The sequence below is a fragment of the Canis lupus genome, chromosome 2, assembly GCF_003254725.2.
Source record: "Canis lupus dingo isolate Sandy chromosome 2, ASM325472v2, whole genome shotgun sequence".
Lineage (NCBI taxonomy): Eukaryota > Metazoa > Chordata > Mammalia > Carnivora > Canidae > Canis > Canis lupus.
This window is the reverse complement of record NC_064244.1, coordinates 76,958,296-76,981,771: the sequence shown is the minus strand read 5'-3', so window position 1 is coordinate 76,981,771 and position 23,476 is coordinate 76,958,296. Positions and strand designations below refer to the sequence as shown.

The 23,476-nt window shown below is 52.8% G+C and overlaps 2 long non-coding RNA genes across 3 annotated transcripts in view; one reads left to right on the top strand and one right to left on the bottom strand.

Annotated features, from left to right (window-relative positions):
- Positions 1-23,476, bottom strand: part of LOC112659925 (uncharacterized) — a 122,652-nt gene that overhangs the window by 98,270 nt on the left and 906 nt on the right. The window contains exons 2-4 of the long non-coding RNA XR_007408689.1: positions 21,155-21,262; positions 18,347-19,473; positions 7,211-7,413 (exon numbers count right to left, since the gene is read on the bottom strand). This is a non-coding gene — a long non-coding RNA (uncharacterized LOC112659925). The remainder of the gene's footprint in view (positions 1-7,210; positions 7,414-18,346; positions 19,474-21,154; positions 21,263-23,476) is intronic.
- Positions 18,344-21,589, top strand: LOC112660475 (uncharacterized). Of its 2 annotated transcripts, XR_003136966.3 has the most exons (5): positions 18,344-18,710; positions 20,146-20,226; positions 20,507-20,613; positions 20,823-20,990; positions 21,099-21,589. It is a non-coding gene; the product is annotated as an uncharacterized LOC112660475 (long non-coding RNA). The 2 variants fall into 2 exon arrangements; XR_007408691.1 differs by lacking the exon at positions 20,146-20,226 and having other exon boundaries at positions 18,707-18,839.

Here is a 23,476-nt window from a genome sequence, read left to right as displayed (position 1 = left end):
TTTATATTCTTTAGAAGGATTGGATTGGAACCGGCCAGGGAACACCCAAAAAGAAGATTCCTCAGGATTTACTCACATGAAGACCCTAGCCAAGGGGCCAGGGAGTCTTCTCCAAGGACCGCAGGTCACAGGAATATGTCCGTGTGCATCCGGGTGTGTGTGTGTGTAGCTGTGTGTGCATGTACCTGTGTTATTGGTATGTGTCTGCGTGTCTCTGCATGCACCTGCGTCTGTCTGTGTTACCTGTGCGTGTCTGTGTGTGACTATGTGTTTGTACGTGTCCATGTGTGCATCTGCGTGTCCGGGTGGGTAGGTGAGCATCTGATGGAAGTACAAAGGCTCCGTGTCAGTCTGCTCAGCCCCAGAGCGACTGGCTCTGGGACCCCTCGCTGAGTTGCCAAATCCCTTGGGTCTCGCTCCTTCTCCCGTGAAATGGGGAGAATGCTACTCTTGTCAGCTAAGTTGCCAGGAAGAGTAATTGAGTGACGTACTAGGTGCATCGTTCCAGATACAAACTGAGTGTTCATGGGACACCTGGGTGGCTCAGCAGTTAAGCGTCTGCCTTTGGCTCAGGGGGTGATGATCCTGGAGACCCCAGATGGAGTCCTGCGTCGGGCTCCCTGCAAGGAGCCTGCTTCTCCCTCTGCCTGTGTCTCTGCCCCTCTCTCTGTGTCTCTCATGAATAAATTAAAATTTTTTTTTAAATGAGTGTTCGAGATGGTAGATGTTTACCCTGTTGGGCCCTTCTCTCCTACTACCTCATTCTTTCTGATACCACTTTCCTTCATTTGTTCCACCCCCATCATGTGCCAGGTGCTCTGGTTTTAGGCACTAAGTACCCTCTCTGAGGTTATAGAGGAAGAACAGAAACCAGGCTCAAATCATCCTGGTTTAAGGTTTTTAGGTTTGTTTCCTTTTTTTGGGGGGTGTTGTTGTTTTTTGACATTTTATTATTGTTTTTTAAGATTTTATCTCTAAGTACCCTCTACGCCCAATGTGGGGCTCAAACCTACAACCCCGAGATCGAGTCACATGCTCCACTGACTGAGCCAGCCAGACCCTCCATCCTGGTTTAAGTTCTTATTCATTCTTTCATTCAGTGTTTCCTGGGTCCCTTTCTAGCTGTGTGACCTCAGGCAAGTCATTTTCCTCACTAAGTCTCCATTTCTTAACCAGTAAACAGGGCATGGAAATAATGCCTGCCCGCTTACCTTGTTTGGGCATTGGAAAGATGAACTAAAAACAGTAGGCCTTTTCCATAAACACTGCGCAAATACTAGTTGTTGCTAATGTAAGCAGCTGCATTGCCATTTAAGGTACAAAGCTTTACACGTGCAGCCAGAGGAAAGCTCAGGCCATAAGTGATAAACCCGGTGGTAGTTCACAGGCGCCCAGAGGAACCACATCATCCAGCTTGCAGGAATTTGGTACGAGGCTCTCCAGGTAGCAGGCTCTTCCTGACTCTGGGCATCCCTTAACCCAGATGGCTCCCCTTTCTCTGGGCCTCTATGTTCCTCACTCCTTGAGACCTTCTCCCCTTGGGTTGTTCTCACTTCTCAGAGCTTTCTGATTCTTAGCCTCTGGCCAACTTACACTCCAGGAAGCTCAGTGGCCTTTGCCACCAGGATGCAGCAGCCACTCCCCTTCTCCAGGCCTGCATCTCCAAGCAGCTGTCCCCCCACCTGTCACCCTCAGGGGTAACAACACGTCCCCCTCAACAGAAACTCTTCAGAATCTGGGTCACCCACGCTTACCTCCAAAAACCTTTTTTGGTTTACCAGTTGCCCAGCCTGGAATATTACCTCCTACCCCCTCCATATGCTGTAAACATACACCCCAAAGTCTAGCAAAGCAGAAGTAGCTCAGGGTGTACCCCAGCTCCACCTCTAATAACTGTGCATCTTGGTAAGTTGCTTCACTGCTATTCCTTCATCTGCAACATGGGGAGAATAATAGTGCCTACTTCATAGCGTTTCTGCGAGGATTCAATTAGAATGTGTGGTTTGCTTAGAATAGTGCCTAGCACATAGTCTATACTCAGTAAATGTTAGTTTATTACTCCATCATACACGACTCAAGTCACGAAGCTGGCCCTGGCCAGCCGATTTCTCCCTCTGAGCTATTGCCAACATTTGTGTGGGTATTGACTTTTTCCTAGCTTCATCGCTTTTACAAGCCTGCACTGAGTTCCCAGAGACCAGCAAAGCAGGGCACTGGCCCCAAGGCTCTCCAACCCTAGGGGGAGGAGGAAACAGGTCATCAAATCCCAAATTCAGGGATAGAGAGGGTGAAGGACAGGGGTGGGGAGGGCTGGAGAAGCCCAGGGGTCAGCTGGGTTTGGTCAAGAAGGCTTCCTAGGAAAAGAGCTAACTGAGCACAGTCTTGAAACGTAAATAAATATTGGGTCAAGAAAAGGGGTCTACCTGAGGGACTCCTCAGACAGAGGAGGAGACAGCATGTGCAAAGGCCCTGGAGGAAGAAAGGCCTGGTCCTTTAAGGAATTGCAGGTGATTCAGGGTGGCATGAGCAAAAGGAGTAGGGTGAGGGCTAGTGGCATGCTTGAAGGTAAACAGAAGACCTTTTAATGCCCTGTTTAAAAGCTAGAACTTCGGGCATCTGTGTGGCTCAGTGGTTGAGCATCTACCTTTGGCTCAGATCATGATACTTGAGTCCTGGGATCAAGTCCTGCATCAGGCTGCCCGCAGGGAGGCTGCTTCTCCCTCTGCCTGTGGCTCTGACCCTCCCACTATGTCTCTAATGAATAAATAAATAAATAATCTTAAAAAAAAAAAAAAAGCTAGGACTTCTCAGTGCAACCTGGTACCCTGGACCAGAGCCTAGAGCTAAAACAGAACAATACTAGAAGAACTGGTGAAGTTAGACTGAAGTTTGTAACTTAGCTAATGGTATTACACAAGCTAATTCCTTGGTCTTAACAAACATACAAACATTAGGGGAAGCTGAGTATAGAATATATGAGAGTTCTCTGCAATATCTTTTTAACTCTTCTGTAAATCAAAAATCACTTCAAAATTTTAAAAACCTTTTTTTGTTTTTTGGGGTTTTTTTAGGGGGGAAGGCTAGGACTTTATTTTGGGAATAATGGGAAACCACTGAAGGGTTTATAGCCGTTTATAACACTGAAGGGTTAAAGCAAGAGGTTGAAGGGGGAAAGCCTGAACCCAGAGAGAGACTAACCCATAATCCAGGAGGCTGTGACATTAGAGACGAGTGAGCAGAGCCGAGAGTTCATCAGAATGTGGAGTTTAAAAAAAAAATGGTTTTGGGATGCCTGGGTGGCTCAGCGATTAAAGCATCTGCCTTTGGCTCAGGTTGTGATCCTGGAGACCAGGGATCAAGTCCCACATTGGGCTCCCTGCATGGAGCCTGCTTCTCCCTCTGCCTCCATCTCTGCCTCTCTCTCTCTGTGTGTGTCTCTCATGAATAAATAAATAAAATCTTTTTAAAAAATTTAAAAATTGGTTTTGATTGGATGAGAAGGTAAGAAGAGTGCTGAACCAAGGAAGACACTTGAGTTGCTGGTTTATACAATGTGACCACCAGGATTCGTTGATTGCAAGTGACAGAAACACAGTAAAAGAAAAGGGCAAATGTATTAGCCACCCACTCACCCACCCCTGCTCTGAGAACAAACTGAAGGGAAGCCAGAGGTGGAGCTGACTTCAGGAACAATTGGAACCTGGCCTGAGGCAACTTCAGGACATAGTCTTCCTCCTGGTATCTTGGTATCTTTCTCTAACCAACTGCAGAGAACTCAGGACTTGTATCTTTAAAGCCTTGTAACCTGCCAGGAGGGCATCAGGCTCAAGAGGAATCCTCTCTGGGAATCCCATTTGGCTTCCTGTGAACTTGGAACAGCCAAACTTCCTTTCCCCAAAGCCCCAAGGGCTTCTGAGGCCTAATGCTTTCAGCACCGATTGGCCCTCCTGGCCCTCCTGGACACACTGACTCATCACCACCCACTCACAACAGAGCTGCACACCTCATGCTGCTCCGATCCTCCCCAGGGGAGGGCATGTACAAAGAAGGCTTTGAGCTTCCTGTGCAGTGTTGTCTTCTTCTTCACCTCAGACCTGGCCCAGATGGAATGCCCACTCAGGCGTCTCCTCACTCTCTCTCCCTCCCCACGAGTGACAATGGGAGGACAGAGTAGGGAGAAGGGGATTGCAGGGGAGAAAGTTTAGATTGTTGGGGGATAGGTGTACAGGTCAGCTTAAATCTTCCTCCGAGATGTTTCCTATCACAGTGAAACAAAAGACACAGGCTCTGGAGTCAGATACCTAGCCTTAAATCTCACTGACATTTACCAACCTTGTGACCTTGGAAAAGTCACTAAAACTGTCCATCTTACTTTCTTCATCCGAAATGTGGTCAGAGTACTCCTATCTCATGGAGTCTTGGGAGATTTTAGCTTCATTTACTCAATTAGTTAATGTATGTGCTACGACTTAGCACAGTCCTTGAGAAAAAATGAGCACTGGGGAAAGGAAAACTACTTGTAGTTCATTCTGTTTGGCTTCATTTGTGCAACTTTCTTGGTTTTAAAAGAATGGATAGATGGTTGCATGGATGGATGGCTACACAAATGGATGATTATAGAGATGGATGAGTGGATGGATGGAGGGTGGTTGGATAGATGGATGGATAGATGGATAGATGGACAATCACAATATGAATGATTATAGAGATGGATGAATGGTTGGCTGCATGAATGGATAGATGTTGAATGTATAGGTAGATGATAGGTAGATGAAAGGATGAATGGATGGATGGCTAGATTGATGGCTGGCTGGCTGGATGGATGGATGGATGGTTGAATGGATAGATGGTTGGATGGACAGATGAAATCATGGTGGTGGGATGGATGGATAAGTGTTGGATGCATAGGCAGATGATGGGTAGATAGAAGGATGGTTGGTGGATTAGATGGATGTTTACTTTGTTAGATGGATAAGTGGTTGCATGAGATACTGAAATGTGTAATAAATAGTCCTTGTCATCACGAAGCTCACATTTCCGTGGAAAACAAAAAGACAGAAACCGATTACCACAACAGAGAGAGGCAGAAAATTCAGCCAGGGGAATGCAGAAGGCAGGGGCCACCAGGAGTTAGCCTGTCAGAAGAAGAGGAGAAATAATGACGGCAGCTCCTGCCCTCAAGGAACTCACAGTCTAATTTAATAATTAGCCACTTCAGATTCTTTTTGAAACTGAGCCAGGTATAAATAAGTCAGTAAACAGAACAGTTAAGTAAACAAGGTGTTCTTCAAAAGGCAGTGAGCTCAGATGTATAATAAATCCTGATTCAAAACATCATTTTCTCCTTGGAACAACCTCAGAGTTAATTCCCCAAATTTGCCAGAACACACACATTTCTTTGTCCCTGCTGCTCAGCCTCACCTCCTCGCTGGTCCGCCTGCGCAACTGTGATAGGAAAATAAATACCCAAAGCCCTCGCCACCCAGCCCGCCTGCTGCAGCATGTTGCAAGGGGAAACAGATCCAATCCTGGGCCCTGAGAACTCTGCACCCCTCCCCCGACCAGGCCATCGGAAACGGATCGAAGGACCACAAGCTTGTTTTGGTTTTAAATGGGAACGAGTTCATGGCATGAAATTTGAAAAATACCTGAACACCAAGAGTAATTGAATGAGCCCCAGCCCCAGCCCTGGTTCCAGCTCTGTCACTGGAGGGGGGGAGGGGGGGTCTCTGATCTCCATCTATCAAACAAAAGGATCCAACAGAATGATTTCTGAGCTCCCAGTTCTGCTTTTCAGCAACATATATTTTTTTATTTGTAGGTTAAAAACGAGAGGGTTCCAAGAGTCTTCAAAAGGGGCAAGTTGCTCTCCCTCTACTTAGCATCCGACACAGGAAGCAAGTGGTACAGCCTCGCAGCAGGGCCGCAGGGGTGTAAATGTGCCCGTGTCCATGCAAGTGTTGACAAACTGTAAAGCTCTATATCGATGAATGGGAAGATCCCTTCTCTCTGGACATTCAGAGATGTGAGCTGGGAAGACGCAAAAAAGTCACACGGGGCCTCTGTATGGAGGTGAACCCCATCACACTAACTCTGAAGGCCTTAGATGTCTATTGACCACCTTTGGCTGGGGAACTGGCACCCAGAAAAGCAGAGGACCCCTCTGGGACTAGAGCCAGGTCTCCCTCATGGCCAGGACACCGTTCGTCACAGGTGCAGGCCTGGCCAGAGCACCTTGGTCCTCCAGGGTAACAGATTCCAAATCTCTTCCAGCAGCATCCCCAGCAGCACCCACCACAGGGCATGAGGTGTGAGGTTTGCACAGGTGAGGACCCACCTCGCAGTGCTAACAAAACGGTGCTCCACCAGCAGCTGGGGAGTGGGTGGCCCGGGGAGGTGTTGCTTGCCCCTGTGTGGTGCTGGCACGCGGGGAGGCTCGCAAGGAGTGGGTGTGGGGTCTTGAGCCCATGGCGGTGGTCCAGAGTCACCCTCAGCCACACTCTCGGGGTGCAGAGCCAGGCTCCAGAGAGTCCCTATAGACTGGGTTTCGAAGCCAGGTGCCCAGTGCACAAACCAAGTTCTGGCACTTCCTTCCCACCTGCGTGGCTGCGGAGATTTAATCCCGTAACGCCACAATTCCCTTGTCTGTCCAAAGGCTTTAATCGTACCAAGGGCTGTGGGGCGGATCACCTGAGACAGGGGACCAAGGGCTGTCCTACGTCAGACCCGAGATGAAGACTGGACACAGGAGCTGCATCAGGGAGGGCTGTGGGGAGAGCCCGGGGAGGGCTGCGGGAGGCAGGGTGCCACAGAGGGAGAGTGTGGCCCACTCTGCAGCTCCAGGCAGAGATTGGGTCACCCCCGCCCCCACCGAGTTCTCCCACACTGAGGCCACAGGCTGCACCCAGGGGAGGGGGTTCGGGCTGAGGACAACTCTAAGGAGGCACCCAGCAGGGAGCCTTTAGCTGGCAACGCTCCTGGGAACCGGGTATGAGTGCCTCTACCCTGCGGGGGGACCTGGACAATGCACTGCATTATCCACTTAAAAGGGTTTAGGACTCAATAAATATTAGCTCTTAATATCATCCTCCTCATCATCATCACCATCATCATCACCTTGTTTAACCCTCAAAACCACCCTGGGAAGTGGATATATTAATACCATTTTACACCTAAGGAAACTAGGGCTCAGGGACGTTAATTCACTTACCCAAAGATGCACAGCTCATGCATGATGGAGCCAATACCGGAAAACCAGATCTGTCTGTGATGCGCGCTCCTGCCTCTTCACTCCAAGATGAAGGTCTGCCCGTCCCAATCGCCCTTCCTTCCAGAGCTGGACAGATGGCCATCCAGCGAGTCCATGGATTGGAGATGACTCCCACCAGGGCGCCCAGATCCAGCACCGAGACTCTGGGATGGGGCCAAAGTCTGTCTCGTCTCTCCAAAGCTTTTATCCATTTCAGCACTAGATCCTAAAATAGTCTAGCTCCGCATCACACATGTTTCAGCCGTAACTGTGCACTTCCAGGACTTCCAGACGTGGGGCCTTACGAGACCTGGGTCTCAGAAAGACACCCACGGCGCTGAAGTGCTCTTGGCCAGGTGCCTTCCCGGAGAGATGCTGCTCAGAGCCCTCCATGGCCCCCATGGCCCCACGATGAAACCTGAACCCACCTCTGACTCACCCCCTCCCACTGGGCCTCCTTTCCATGATGCTGGCCTGTCCCGGTCCCTCCACAAACCCTGCTTGTGCCCACCCGCACCTCTGCATAGACCCTTCCTCCTCCTGGTGCTCCCCTTCCCCACCTCCTCCCGGGCCTTCCCTATTTACTGTTTGGGTCCCAGCTTAGATGTCAGCTTCCTCAGGACACATCTGACCTCCAAAGCCCAGGTTAGGGGCCATTCCTCAGCGCCCCCAGCACCCTGCGCTTGCCCCTCCCCCATCACATTGGGAACCTTGCCAAGGTCAGGGACCGTGTCTTGTTCACTGCGCCCAGCACTGCCCTGGGCTTGTAGCCTGTGATGACTAAATAGTGAATGAATGAACAAATGAATGAGTTGATGGTATGATTTAACCCAGTCCCCTAGAGATGACCCAGAAGTCTTATCCTGCCCCTCTGCCCCACATTACTCCGAAATCTGACATCCATCTAGGGAACCCTCCCCAACTCCACCCAACCCAAGTGACCACCAAGCTGGCTCCCGGACACGCATGTTGCATTTGTCCTAAAATCAGAGCCACGAAGGTCCTTGAAAATTTGTCAAAGCCGGAAGAGGAAACTGAGACCCAGAGAGGCGACATAAATTCCACACACAGCTGGCTGGTGGCAGAGCCTGCCCGGCCACTTGGGTCCCCCAGCCGTCCCTCGGCCTCGGTAAATCCCATCTGCTCTTCCTCAAAGTTGGGCTAAACCCCCAGCCCCGCTGGCCCCTCTCTCTGGGGGCAGCAGGGGAGGACACATCTCTTCTCCCAGCCCCTGCCACCAGCAGGACACTCAGGAGGTCTCGGGAGCCAGCAGGTCCCTCCCTCCCCGTCCCCCCTGCCCCCTGCCTCCCTGGCCCGAGCTCTGCTGGGGCGGAATGTGGGAGGCTGGCACCAGGGAGGCTGCAGGTTGGAAATAAATTCTAATCAAAGACAGAATCATTCCGTCTTCTCCCTCTGCTCCGAGGACAGCGTTTTTTGCTGGGTATTACTCATATGTTCGGAGAGAAATCTTCTGAGGTTTCTCAGAGCCAGAGGGGAACTTGCAGGGTTGGGAGGATAAAAATCTTTTCTTTTCTTCCCCCCAGGCTGGTTCTTGCTTTTATTATCTTCTCTCTCTGCCTCTCATTACGGGCAGGACTTTGAGGAGACAGATTTCACTGGGCCCCCCTTTGCTGGTCTTAAAGGCGCAGGACCCCGGGGTGCTGAGGGCTGGGTGGAGGCCAGAGGCAGGGAACTGCCAAGGGGGGCAGGAGGTGGTGGCCCTGTGTGTTGGGGACGGGGAGGAGGCAGGAGGGGACACGGGGGATGGACTCCACCAGCCACTGAGGGCAGGGGCCACTGGCAAGGAAGGCACCAGAGAAAGGAGAGCCCTTCCCACAAGCAAGGACCAGAAAAGCTCAGAATCAGTGTTATTCTTGAGGACCTTCATTCCTGCCCATCCTTCATCGCAGGGCCACCTCCTCCGTCCTCTCTCTGTCCCCAGATGGACCCACTATCCAACCAGCCCTCTCTCTTCTCACTGACGTCATCTCCTCTTTAGACCACCATGTAGCCCCCCAACCCAGCTGCCCCCCTGCTCCCAGTCTTTCCCACCCCACCACCCACAGTGTCCCCTCCATCCAGCATGAGTGGTGCCACCGTCACTTGCCCTTCTTCCCACTGAGACCAGGGTCGAACCCCAGCCACGGCCCCCTGGGGGCTCCTGCACACTATCAGACCCCTCTTGGCCTCTGCCCTCGTCTTCAGGCCCGGCCACACCCCCTTCTCCCTGGCCCTGGGACACAGCAGCTCTCTGCCCCAGGTCTTGGCACAAACACGGTTTCCTCAGTGGGGCTTTCCCCTCCATCCCCCCTTTCCCCTTCATCCCTCCACCCCATCGCTCCTGCCACATTACCCCCCTTTGTCTCTGGACCGGCCACTGTGTCATGGAGCTAACATGGTGCAACTAAGCCAAAATGACTTGTCCCCCGAGTCCCCTCCTCCGACAGGCGCTGGGGAGCAAGAGACATCTGTCTCCTGTGAGATCTGGAGGCCAGGAGTGAGCAGTAGCAGCCATGTGCTCTGAAGGTGGGGGGCAGGGTGCACCCTGGTCACCCACCTCCTGCCCACCTTGTGGTCAAGGGGTAGCACCCAGGCCTGCAGCCCCTCCAGATCCCCCTTAGATCTCTCCGAGTCCCAGGCCAGGTATGTGTGCAGCTCCGTGGCGAAGGGTGCCAGCTTGTCTAGGAGGTCACCCTGCACGGGTTGGAGGCAGGGGGAGTACAACGCGGGGTCCAGTCTCCCCTTCCCCCTGCCTGCATGCAGCTTTCCTTCCCGGCCTGTAGGGACTCAGGCCTGAGCCCAGATGCAGGGGCTGCTCCCGCACACGAGTTCCCGCACTAACCCCAGCAGCAAAGCCTCTGGCCCGCCCGCCGGTGGTAACCACGCCGCTTCTCTGATGAAAATCCGAAGGATACCCTCTCCGGTTTAGCCCTTGTCGGCGCTGAACGTTAGTTTGGGTACAACATGCTCCTTTCTTTCTCACCACGCTACCTGGGAAGACCTCGGGAGGATCCTGCTCATCTTTCCACGGCTGCATCCGCAGTGCCCGCCACAGAATCTGGCACATAGCAGGTGCTCAGCGGTTCCTGAGGGGTGGACCAGCTACCATTAGCTGGCAGGACTCGAGGAAAAAGAAGGTGCTGTAGACATAAAAGGACGACAGGCCTGGGACGCCTGGGGGGCTCAGCGGTTGAGCGTCTGTCTTTGGCTCAGGGCCTGATCCTGTGGTCCTGGGATCGAGTCCTGCATCAGGCTCCCTGCACAGAGCCTGCTTCTCCCTCTGCCTGTGTCTCTGCCTCTGTGTGTGTGTGTGTGTGTGTGTGTGTGTCTCATGAATAAATAAAATCTTAAAAAAAAAAAAAAAAGGCCAACAGGCCAACAAACACTGGTTGCACACCTAGTGTATGCCAGCATGAGGAGACCCTTCCCTTCTGTCTCAAACTGCATCCCACCCAAAGCTGTCTCCCACCCCAACAGCCCCCCTCCCCCTCACTGCCCACCTCCTCCATAGAATGGCCAAGGCTCCCTACCTCTTGACTCCCAACTCCCTACATTTTGGTTCCTGCCCTGTGCTCCCAGAAGTAGCCATACCCGAGGTCACCAGTGCCAGGGGAACCACCAAGCCTTGGCTCTCCTCTGATGCTACTGACCGCCCTCCTTTCCTGGTCTGGTCCCTGCCGGTTCTGCTCCCACCTCGCAGAGCATGTCTGGTCTTCCCAACAGCTGTTGCCCGAATTCTGTCCTCAGCCTCCTCTCCCTTCTCTCCTTCTCCTCACATGTCTCTCTGTGGCCTCAGCCCCTAGCCTCTGCCCAGGCAAGAACATTCCCCCCATCATCGGAACCATCACGGCCACCAAAGTCATAACTTCAAACCCAGTGTCCTGACGCCCCCCCTGCCCCATGGCCTGTGAGAGTTGTGACATACTGACACAGTATGTGGACTCACACCGTAGTAGGTGTGGCCAATTGTAAGCATATGCTTTTTATTATCAAGTGCCAGTCCAGCCCACCCCGCTGACACTGAGCCATGAGAACAGACCTTGGGGAAGGGAGACAAGTGCCTATAACCACTCACCAGATATGTCCCTGCTCTGCACCAGTCACCCACGGCACCCTGCTTCACTCGCAGGCCTCAGTGGTAGGACTTAATAAATACATAATGAATTAGCACCTGAAACAATGGGTGTACAGGGTTAAGCGCGGATTTAAAAACCCAAGGAAGGAGGTCGCAGTGCTTGGGGGGAGGCCAAAGCACCGCTTCAGGCAAGGAACACGGAGATGCAGGGGTGGATGACACGAATCTGCGAGGGAGGGCACCCAGCTATGGCGGCTGAAACTCTGGGAGACACAATCTTCACCCTCAGCTTGTAAGAGTCCCTGCAAGACCCTCAGAGACCAACCAGTCTCAGGCTACAGCCAGCCACTCGGAAGGCTCCCTGGATCTCCAGCCACTGGTGCCTCTGCCTCTGTGGGGTTGGGGGTTGGGGGAGATCGCTAGAGCTTTAGACCTTCTGGCGTGACTCTCACACTCACATGGTGTCTGACGGTTTGCAACAACCCAGGGTACATCATGCATGTAGGTACTCCTATCTCTGTTTCAGATAAGGAAACTGAGGCTCAGAGAGGTCAAATGACTTGCCCAAGAGCTAACAATATGAACCCAGGCCTGTCTGACTGGAACCTCACCCTTCCCACTCCAGCATGCTGTCTTTTGAAGAAAGCTGAAGTCTGGACCCCCATTGAAGTGCACACCAGAAGTGCACATGAGATGCTGGATAATGCAGTCGGCGCACACATCTGGTGCTCTGCATCGTGACATTTGCACGCAGTCGGTGTTGAATAATGCAGTCAATACGGCACAGTGAATGCGATTATCAGATGCATGATGGTGTTGACAAACGTTACCAGGGTGGTGGGGGTATCACAGGAACGCATCAACACCCATTGGCCCATTTACACAAGCTGGATTATCAACCCAATTAGTTGTCAGCCAGCAAGAATCAGGGCTCTGGAAACAGATGGATTTGACAGGTAGGGAGCCGGGCTGGAGGACTCAGGGGAGAGTGGGGAACAGAGCCAGGAAAGGCAGCAGAGTAGAAATAGGGGCTGGGGAGGGGGAATGGCCAGTGTGTTGGTGGGGAGGAGGCATGCCAAGGACCAGCCAAGGTCCCGGCCAGTGATTCCCGTGTGACCCATTTGACTGCGGCCCTTCGACTGGTCAAAGGAATCCCAGTGATGATGATGATGGCAATAGTGGTACCCAGTTTGCAGCCTCTCTGCTCCCCCACTGAGGCTCCAGTTGGGTGTCAGACCCCTCCTCTCTGTAGCTTCAGAGCCCTGAACTCACCTGCCACCTCAGTGTTTGGTTACCCGTCTGCCTCCTAGAGCACAAAGTGATCTAAAATCAGGCAGTCTGACCCTAAAGGTCTAATCACTTATCCATCATACTGCTTCACAGTGGATGGCTGGGTGAATGGTTAGATAAATGGACAGACCATGGATGGATAGGTGGATAAAGGGATGGACGGATGGATAGATCATGGATGGATATAGATGGTTGGATGGGGGATGGAGGGATAGATCGTGGATGGATAGAGAGATGGAGGGATGGATGGATGAATGGATGATGGATGGATGAATTTAAAAAATAGGAGGATGGGAGATGAGAGGTGGTAAGATGTTGCAATAGTGGCAGTCATGGTCATTTAGAGTCATACTCCAAGACGGATTAGGAAAAAATTGAATCAAGGTCTAGCATAGACCCCTGAATCAGGGGCCACCATCCCAAAAGCCCAGAACTCATGCCATCCTCAGTAGAAGGGCCTGAAAGGATCTACGGGCCTTTGCTCCCTAACAGTGAAGACCGTCCTTTAGCACCCCTGCCTATGCCAGGACACAGGACAGTGCCCAGGATAGAGCCGGGCGCATTGGCCAGTCCTCACAAAACTCCAACTGAATTTGACAAGGAGTAATATTTGAACACCTACTGTGTGCTCGACACAGTCTTCTGCTGACCAGCTGGCCGGCTGGTTGGCTTCCTCCCTCTGGCTGGCTGGCGGCCTGGGCTTGGCCAGCCGACTCACAAAGCCCATATCAGCTTACACAGCAGTTGGTGTTTCCTTCGCTGTAAATGCCCTTGTCTCCCTAGATGGAGGGAGAGTGTGATGATGACAGGGGTGGTCAGAATGATTTAGTTTCAGCTCTGATGCACCCTGCCTGGGGAATTCTCATTGTCATCAGGTGGTGACAGTTTATGGTTGCGGGTATTTGAACAGCTCAGCTACTTGTTTCAATAGGCATCATAAAAAATTATTAACCAAGCAGATGAGAGCAAAAGGGACAGCTGTGATCTGTTTGGGGAAGGCTTACCTGGGAGCTGCTGACCCGGGCAGAGGAAAAATATTGACACGAGTGAGTTCTCAGGGCATCCCAGGTGTTAATTATGGAGGCGACTCCCTGTGGCCACTCCTCTTGAATCCAACAGGAAAGTGTTCCTGAGTCTGCCTTCCCACTATGGTGGACTTGGGGGAAATAGCTTATCCTCTAGTGATAATAAAAGTAATGCACCTCACTGTAAAAATATTTAGAGGATTCAGGGAAGTGGAAAAAAAGGAAGTAAAAATCATCCATTAAGCCTCATCCCAAAGAAAACACCATTGATCCTTTCTTCCATTTTTTCTCTTCTACGTATTTGCAATAGCTGAGATGATCATAAAAATTAACATAATAACTATATCTTAATATATGGCAGGCATTGTTCTAAGTGCTTTATGTGTATTAACTCCTCTAATCCTCCCAGCGGCCCTCCAAGGTAGGACCGTGAGTATACCTGCTTTACAGGTGGGGAACCTAAGTCACCCACAGGCTAGCTTGCCTGAGTTCACAGCCACTCGGGGGCAGAGATGGGTTCAATCAGTCCCACAACACTGTTCTATCGTGGGTCCAATTTATAGTCTCCTTTTTGCCTTGAGCATTGTGACATCCACACTTTCCCACGTCAGCACACAAATGGCAGAAACATCCTTTTTAATGGTTGCTAAATATTCCAAGTAGATGGACTACAGTTTATGTGGGCATTCTCCTGTTTCGGATCTCTCTTTACTGAACGTTGGGTGTCCCACAGCAGCAGCAGCAGCACAGTGACAGAAGAAAGCCACGCAAAGCTGGCCTCGACTCCGCACCCGAGGACCTGAGGGCAGCAACTCCTAGCCCCCAACTCCCCGCCCCACTCCCTAGATGGAAAGCCTGGAATGGGAACTCTGAAAAGGCTCCCACCAAATATATCACAAATATATCCCCGCCTGCCAGACAGTGTGGGCAGTGCACCTGGCCCGCCGGCCACCTGGGAAGCACACCTCCACCTCTTCCAGCCTGTTTTCTGCCTTATAACACAGAACCACCGATGCCAACCCTGCCTACCTCGAACCACAAGTTCTCTGCAAGGATCAGATGACATAACTGCCAGAAAAAAAGCTTTTGAAACTGGAAAAGAGTTTTACATATGCAAGGGATTGTTATTATTATAACATTAATTCAAAAACATTCTCTGAGGAGCTGCTGTATGCCAGGCATTTGTGTGATGCCCTGGGGAAATAGGCCCCCCAAGAGAGCCCCAGTGCCGCCCAAGAGGGAAACACAGTCTGATGGAGGAGGACAGACCAGCAATAACACACAGCTGGACAAGAGATTGAACAGAGGGAAGCATGGGCACTGCAGGAGCCTAAGTGAGGGAGCTCATTCGGGGGTGGGGGGGTCTCAGGGGAGGCTTCCCGGAGGAGGTGACATCTCAGCTGAAACCTAGAGGATGAGCAGTGTTTGGCTAGGCAGAAAGGGGTGGCAGACAGAGAGAACAGCAGATGCAAAACTGCGGAGGCATAAAAAGCACGACATTCTAGAAGGAAAGTATGACCAGGGCATAGCAGGTTTATAGAGCAGTGGAGGGACGCCTGGGTGGCTCAGTGGGTGAGCATCTGCCTTCTGCTCTGGGCATAATCCCGGGGTCCCTGGATCAGACTCCCCGCAGGGAGCCTGCTTCTCCATCTGCCTATGTCTCTGCTTCTCCCTCCGTGTCTCTCATGAATAAATAGAATCTTTAAAAAAAAAAAAAAAAGTGGAAAGAGGAGAGACTTACAGTGTAGACACACCCCCATCTGCTCTTTTACCACCAGTGATCCTATAACTGTTTAGGGAATGAGGAGGGTGCAACGAGCCGCTCCCCAGGAAGGCAAGCTCACCAGGCACACTCGTGGTTGACTGAGCAGCATCACAGCATTAAGGGAAGGGACCCATGGAGTCGCTGGGTGGGGCTGTGCTTCATAGACCCATAGGGCAATCTTTAATTTTTTTTAAGATTTTTTATTTATTTATTCATGACAGACACAGAGAGAGGCAGAGAGACAGGCAGAGGGAGAAGCAGGCTCCATGCAGGGAGCCCGACGTGGGACTCAATCCCAGGACCCCAGGATCACGCCCTGGGCTGAAGGCGGTGCTAAACCTCTGTGCCATGGGGGCTGCCCACAGGGCAGTCTTTAAAGGCTTCCCCCCACACCTCTGCCCGGCCTTGGCCTCACTTCCTCCAATACGGGTTCCACTGCACCCCACTGGGGCTACCCTAAAGCTCAGACTCCATGGATCCCCAAGAAGCTCTGGGAAAGAATCTATGAGGTTCTCGATATTCCAACTTTGTTATTGCCTTTAAATCTTTCCAGCGATTTGGCTCAGTGGTTGAGCATCTGCCTTTGGCTCAGGGCGTGAACCTGGGGTCCTGGAATCGAGTCCCACATCAGGTTCTCCTCGAGGACCTGCTTCTCCCTCTGCCTATGTCTCTGCCTCTCTCCCTCTGTATCTCTCATGGATAAATAAATAAAATCTTTATAAAAAAATCTTTCCAGCGATCCTCTGAAGCCTGGATTCTTGGTCCCACTTCACAGATGAGGGTCAGGGAAGGGAAGCAATAGGCCCAAGCCACTTGTGAAACCTGTGCTTGGGGTTCAGGTCAATGTAGGCATCGGAGATGCTAGGTTGGAATAACTGGTCTGCAGCCTCCCCATTGGTTCCCTGGGGCCGATTACCACTTCTTTAAATCCTAATTTCACACCTGTCTGTATAGTAAGGACGGTGCCACTAGCTGTACGGGCTGCCATGAGGCCTTGCTGAGACGTGTTCCGAAAGCCTGTGGTGTGTAGACGGCACAGCAGCTGCAGTGGTTCCCTGATACCACGTCTGACGCCCCCACATGTCCTGCAGGCACCCATCTCCCTGAGGTCAGGACTTAGGGCCGGGTTGAACTTGAAATCTCTCCGCATTCATCAGAGGAGTAGATAAATCCGATCCCAGGCACTGGACACACTGGTGACCTGATAGACTTGCAGGTTTGGTCAGAATCCAAGATGCCAGTCCTTTCCAGCTCCGATGGCACTCCAGGAAGACCCGTGGCCCTCGGAGCATCTCAGAAAAGCCCCGGGGTCCCTTTCTGCCAGTAACAGGAACCTAGTGAGGTCCCAGTGGCCCAGAGAAACCACTCAGGGGCTTTCCTGAGGCCTCAGCCAGAAAACAAGGGGGTGAAGGTCCTGCTGTGTGTCTACAGACAAGATGCTCAACCTTTCTGTGCCCCAGTGTCTTCCCAGCTGCAGGAGGCTTGGGAGCCCACCAAAGTCCACGGAGAGTTTATGTATTTCCTTCTCCACAAACATTTATTTTAACACTATTCTAGATGCTGGGGAGACAGCTGAAAACAAGATACAGCCCTCGGGAAACTTCCATCTTCTTTTTTCTCTTCTTTTTTTTTTTTTTTAAGATAGTCAGAGAGAGAGAGAGAGAGAGAGAGAGGGAGAGACACAGGCAGAGGGAGAAGCAGGCTCCATGCACCGGGAGCCCGACGTGGGACTCGATCCAGGGTCTCCAGGATCCCGCCCTGGGCCAAAGGCAGGAGCTAAACCTCTGCACCACCCAGGGATCCCCAAACTTCCATCTTCTCTCCCATCCTGCTTCCCTGTTTAATAGAGATGATAATAGTGCCCACCTCATGGAGTTGTGAGGATTAAATACATTAATATACATAAAGAGCTTAGAACAGGGCCTGGAGCTTAAGAAGTGTTCCACAAGGGGTGCCTGGGGTGGCTCAGGTGGGTTAAGTGTCTGCCTTGGGCTCAGGTCATGATCCTGGGGTCCTGGGATCCCGGGTAGGGCTCCCTGCTCTGCGGGGAGCCTGCTTCTCCTCTGCCTCCATCCCCACCCCGCTTAGGCTCTTGCTCACTCTCTCGAATAAATAAATAAAATCTTTGGGGGGGGGAAGAAGTGCCCCACAAACACTGTTATTAGTAGCAGCGGTGTCTGTCCCTGGGCTTAAGGACTGGATGAGATACCATTAAGTCAGCGCTTACGGTGAGACGGGCACTGCAGCAAGCATGAAAATAAAAACAGCCACTTCCTCAAATGTGAGGCGATACCATCAGCCCATTTTAGGGAGAAGGGAACTGAAGCATGAGAAGTCAAGTGACTTGCCCATAGTCTCATTCTGGTTAGTGGAAAAGGCTCTTAAACACACCCCAATTCAGGATTCCCCGACCCCAGTGCATTTGGGGCTGGATAATTTCTGTGTTGCGGGCCCTGACCTGGGCGCTCGCAGGGTGCTCGCCAGCCTCCCTGCCTCCCTGGTCTCTACCACTAGATGCCAGTGGCTCTACCCTCCTCCCCACCTTTCGACAACCAGAAATGTCTGCAGGCATAGCCAATGTCACCTGGACGGCAAAGGTGGCCCCTGTCGGGAAGCTACCCTAAACCAACCCTTGAGCTCAGAGGCCAGGACTTTCAGGCCCTGACCGGAGGCCCCCTCCTCCAACCTTGCTGGCACCACCAGAAACGCCCTGCCCAACCATGGCCAGCAGGTCGGTCCCTTTGTCAAGCACCCCACCCCCACCCACTCCCACCCCCCCCTCCCCCGCCTGCCAGCCTCTGGTCTTTGGCTCCCTCTTCCCTGCACCCAGACTGCCCTTCTCACCCCCATCTCCAAGGCCCCGCCCAAGCCCACCTGCTCCCTGAATGGGCCCCAGCCCAGGACTCACTGTTTCCTGCCCAGCTCTGCACCTGGTATCCTACCTAGTCACCAGCGTGTCTGGCCTTGCCGGCTCCCGGTCCCGGGGCCCCACCCTCAACTCCAGACAGGAGCCACCTGAGGGCAGGGGCTGTGCCTGACTCATCCCTGGGTCCCCGCACCCTGGGCGGGGCCAGGCACGGGGGCTGGCTCCCTGCTCCCTGCTCCCTGCTCCCTGCTCCGTGCACCTGGCCCATCCGAGCTACTGGCCATGCTGGGGAGAGGCCCTGGGTCCGGGAGGCAGCTCCGCAGCCCGCTCTGGGGCGGTTAAGGAGTGCGAGCCGGACTCGGACTGTCCGTCCTTCTGGCTCCTTCTGAGGACTGACAGGGCAGGTTCTGCAAACCCTCCAGCCTCCGGTGGCTTCACAGGTGACACGGGGATGACTGCCCGCGAGCCAGCTCGGGAGGATTGCTGGGAGCACTCCGTGCGCAGTGCTCTCTCTGGGTCCCCGACACGGACAGACGGACAGACGGACGGACGCGGGTTCCCGGGTGAAGGTGGGAGAAGGCGGGGCGCTCCTGCCCGCGCCCGGGAGGTCTGACATTTGCATTTCTTGCACGAGGAGGGGACGGGCTTGCCCGGGAGGTCTGACATTTGCACTTCTTGCACGAGATGGGGGGGGGCGCCGCCGCCGGGGAGGCCGCCAGGCGCAGTAAATAATTCACACAGATGAACTGGAGATAAGTGCGGCTTCGCGGGGGATCGGGTTCAGGCCGGGAGGCGCGCGGCGGGGGGCCTGTGGTCTCCCCAGCCCCGGAGGACCAGCGCTACCGCGGCCCCAGGTGCGGCTCCCCGCGGGGGGGGGGCTCCCCGGAACTGCCCCGCGGGGCGCCCGGGCCCCGCCCGCCTGCACCCGCCGTCCCCATGGCAACCGCTGGCTGGGTCCAGGGTTCACGGCCAGCGGGCTCCTGGCTCCCTCGGCCTCCCCCGCCCGCCCCGGAGGAAGGGCGTTTGAGGCTCCAGGCTCTGGGCGCAGGCCGAGCCCAACCCCCCCTTATCCTGGAGCAGTTGAAACCGGGGACTCTGGGGGTCAGCGCCCCAAGGGGTCAGGCCCAGCTCCACGACTCTCTGGCTGTGCCGCCCCCGCCGCCTGCAGGAGATCCCACGGCTCTGTGCCTCGGTTTCCCTTATCTGTAAAATGGGGATAATAATCATCGTCACTACCTCCTTGGGTGATTGTGAAAATTAAACAAATTAGACGTGAGGGATGTAGAAGGGTTCCTGGTGTCCAGTGAGCTCCTCACAAGGGGAAAAGGAGCCCCAGGGGGGCAAATACCTGCCCACGGTGATGGTCACACTGGGCCCAATAGGGGTTGGAATGCAATGGCCACCACCTGTGCTGGCCCCTGGCTTTTGGGGTCCCCCAAGGGTTTCCTAAGGTTCCTGTGACACCACCACCCCTTCCCAACTTCTTGAAGCTGCACTGTCCTCAAAGGGTCATTGACCAGCCAGTAAGGTCCCTGAAGGCCCTCCCCAGTGCCAGCCAAGCACTATCCCACCCCACCCCCATCCTTGGCAGATGAGTCCTTAAAGGAACATGATTTAGTTCATTAATTAGTTCATTTCCTCAGCCCCAACACCCTCCCAGACCCAGCCACTTAAGGCCTTGGCCAGCAGCTCTCTGCCTCCCAGGACTCCCCTCTCCCGGACAGCTTCCAGCCATCCCTGCCTGCCCCCCATCTGCCCAGCCCCCACTGCCATCCTGTTAGGATTTCCCATGGCATGTTTCCCAGATCCTTCTCCCCCTTTAGCCTGTCCTCCCTGAGGTCCCTTTCCCTCTGGTGACCCTTTGTCCTCATACAGCTGTTTCTGGGTCAAGGACCTTCCTCCAGGCCTGTGGGTGTGCACGGCCCCGGGTTAAGGACAGACCCTCTGATGGGAAAGGTAACAAAATAAACCAAATCTTCCTCCCAGAACAAGTGGGGTGGTGGGGCCCCGAGGCGGGCTCCCTTTTGGGACTTTGGGTCATGCTGGAGAAGGCGCTGGGGCCCCTGGGCACAGGCTCTCTGTCCCTAGGGGCCACACCACCAGCTCCAGCCCAGCTGCCAGGTTTCCCCGGATACAGCCCGGTCCTCGGATTTATTTTTGCATATGGCTTGGGAGAATCTCTGTTGCTGGAATAACGACAACCTTTTTTTTTTTCGCTTCTGCTTCCCTCCAATAGGCAGATTTTATAAACCAGAGCAGCTGCCTGAGGTTTCCAAGAGAAAATTCTGCACAGTTTCTAACCAGGGTGACAGTTCCCCTCCACAGGAAGTTGCTTTTATTAAGGTTGTTGGGTTTTTATGTTTCTTTTTTTTTTTTTTTTAATCTGATTTTTTTTGTAAGGCTCCATCTACCGGTCACCAGGCAGCACCTTGGGCCTTGTGGGCATTTTTGTCCCCCCCCCTTTTGCCTGGAATTAATGATTACATCTAAACCACAGTGGGCTTGCCCAACACAGGGCAAAGTTGAACGGCTAAAAAGTGGGTCATTCACAGGAACTGAACAGAAGAATCCCAGGTGATGTACGGAGATACTCTGCTCATCAAATTAACTCCATACACCCCAAGTGATTTCCTTCCAAAGAGGACAGTGTGGAAAGGAGGTGGGAGAGTAACTTCGCAGTGGAGACCCCTGACAAATGCCACCTCAGTCACGTGATCAAGGTCAGTATCAACAGTGCTAAGTCAGGTTGATAGCATGTACTCTTGATATGATGCAATGAGAAGGGCAATTCACCTCCCCCGTCTTCCTCCCACAACCCATAACCCCAGTTGAACCATGAGAAAAACATCAAGCCCCACTTGAGGGACAGTCTACTACGAAATACCTGACCAGTACCCCATCAAAAACCAGAGAAGTCTGAGAAATTATCACGGCCAAGAGGAGCTTCAGGAAACACGATGACTAACTGGGATGTGGTGTCCTGGATGGGATCCTGCGACAGAAAAGGGACATTGGGTAAACAGTGAGTGAGATCCAAATGAGTCGTGGAGTTTCATTAATAGCGGTGTACCACTGTGGGTTCCTCCATTGCGAAAAAATGTACCATAGCCTGGGTGGCTCCTTCGGTAAAGTGTCTGGCTCTCGGTTTCCACTCAGGTCATGATCTCAGGGTACTGGGATGGAGCCCAGAGTCAGGCTCTGCGCTCAGCGAATCTCTCTTCCTCTCCATCCCCGTCTGCCCCTCCCCTGCTCTTGTGGGTTCTCCCTCTCTCTCTCTCTCTCTCTCAATTAAATAAATATAATCCAAAAAAGAAAAATGTACCATAGTAATGTCGGATGCTTAACAATAGGAGAAACTGAGTCAGGGATCTTGACAAACCCATGCTATCTGTATAAATTTTCTGTGAATCTAAAACTGTTCTAAGTAAAAGTTTATTTTGTTAAAAGTAGGTTTCAGGGATCCCTGGGTGGCACAGAGGTTTAGCGCCTGCCTTTGGCCCAGGGCGCGATCCTGGAGACCCGGGATCGAATCCCACGTTGGGCTCCCGGTGCCTGGACCCTGCTTCTCCCTCTGCCTGTGTCTCTGCCTCTCTCTCTCTCTCTCTCTCTCTCTCTGTGACTATCATAAATAAATAAAAACTAAAAAAAAAAAAAAAAAAAGATAGGTTTCAGGCAACACCCAAGGCCCAGGTCTCTTTGGTTCCCTCTTTTTGCCCGAACCAGGGTCTGAGCTGCTGACTTTAGTGGTAACCCCGTCCCAACCCCATTGCCATGGAACTGCCATCCTTTTCAAGCCCCAGGAAAAATCCCACTTCCTCACTGCTGTCTAGTCAGTCTCTGGCCCACCACGGGTGCTTAGTGGGTATTTGTCAAAAGAATGAAACTGGAGGACTTCTTGAAGGAGAAGATCCAAGCAGAGAGCCGTGCTCTGCCCTTTCTGGGGCAAGAAGTCAGTACCTGCAAGTCCCCATTCAGAGAAGGACAGCTTCCAGCAATCTGGTTAGAAGTGGGTGGGAGATTTCTCTTAACACAGCCTTTGGGGAACAAGCATTCAGATTTACTTAGGATTGCACTCATCGGAGTTTTGAGGAGCTGATGAAGATAATAGTCAAGGGACTCCTCCAAACTGCTCCCCAGCCCCCACTCCCCAGCCCTGTGGTCCCTGCATTGCCTCTCAGTAGCCCCAGTGGGTACTTCTACTAAGACAACGCTTCGTGCAACAGGATCTGTTTGCTGGGTTCTGAAAGTCCATTGCCTGGCACCCAGCAGGCACTTCATATGTGTTCATATCGATGGCTACCACTTATTATGCCCCAGGTTCTAAGTGGGGGAGCGGGGAGGAGGTAGGAGTTCCTATTTCCTCTTTTGTGGCGTAGGCATTATCATCACCCCCCATTTACAGATGAAACAAAGGTCCAAAGAACTTGAGAAACAGGCCTCAAAGCACGACTAGAAAGTATAGGGTAAAGGTTTCAAATCCGAGTCATCCAAGACCTACACCCATGCCTCTTATTCTCCAACCAGCCACCCTAATACTGCCTTCCCCTTCCAGTGGGCTGAGGGCCTGGGCATCTGCTCCCTGCTGTCCACGGAGGCCCCCTGCGCTCACTCCTTCCTCTGCAGCGTCCAGACAGCCCTGATCTTCAAGTCTCTTTCCTTTAAAACTCAATTTGCCAATTTTCCCCTTAGAGGTGCTTTTAGATACTCCTCCGGGCTGTCAACCTGGACAGGCCACGGAAGCAGAATCCAGGGAGATGGATGCTTATTACAAGCATTCAATTAGTGAAGTTTGAACAATGCAGCCCTGGCTGCTGGATCGATGCACGGGGGCTCAGAGACCCCCCTTCCCCTGCCTTGGACTTGTAACTGGCCTTTTCCATATTTATTACCACCCAACCGGATACTTCAAACATATTCTGCGCTTGGTGTGATTTGGTATCTGCCCAGTCCCCGCAGTGCCTTCTCAACAAACGTTTGCCCCGATGCTGGAGTATGTTTAAAAGATTTATATTCCATTTTGCTGAATGGAGTCCTCGGGAAAAGCAGACTCTGTCTTCCCAGCCAGAGGATCCTGCCTTGGCTGACTGAGGTGGCCTCCAGCAAGAACATTTTAATACATCACTTATTAAAATGGACCCAGAGCCTTGGCAGAGGGCTCCCGTGCTCCCCCCTTCCCAGCAGAGGGCAGCTCCAGGCCTTCCCTGAC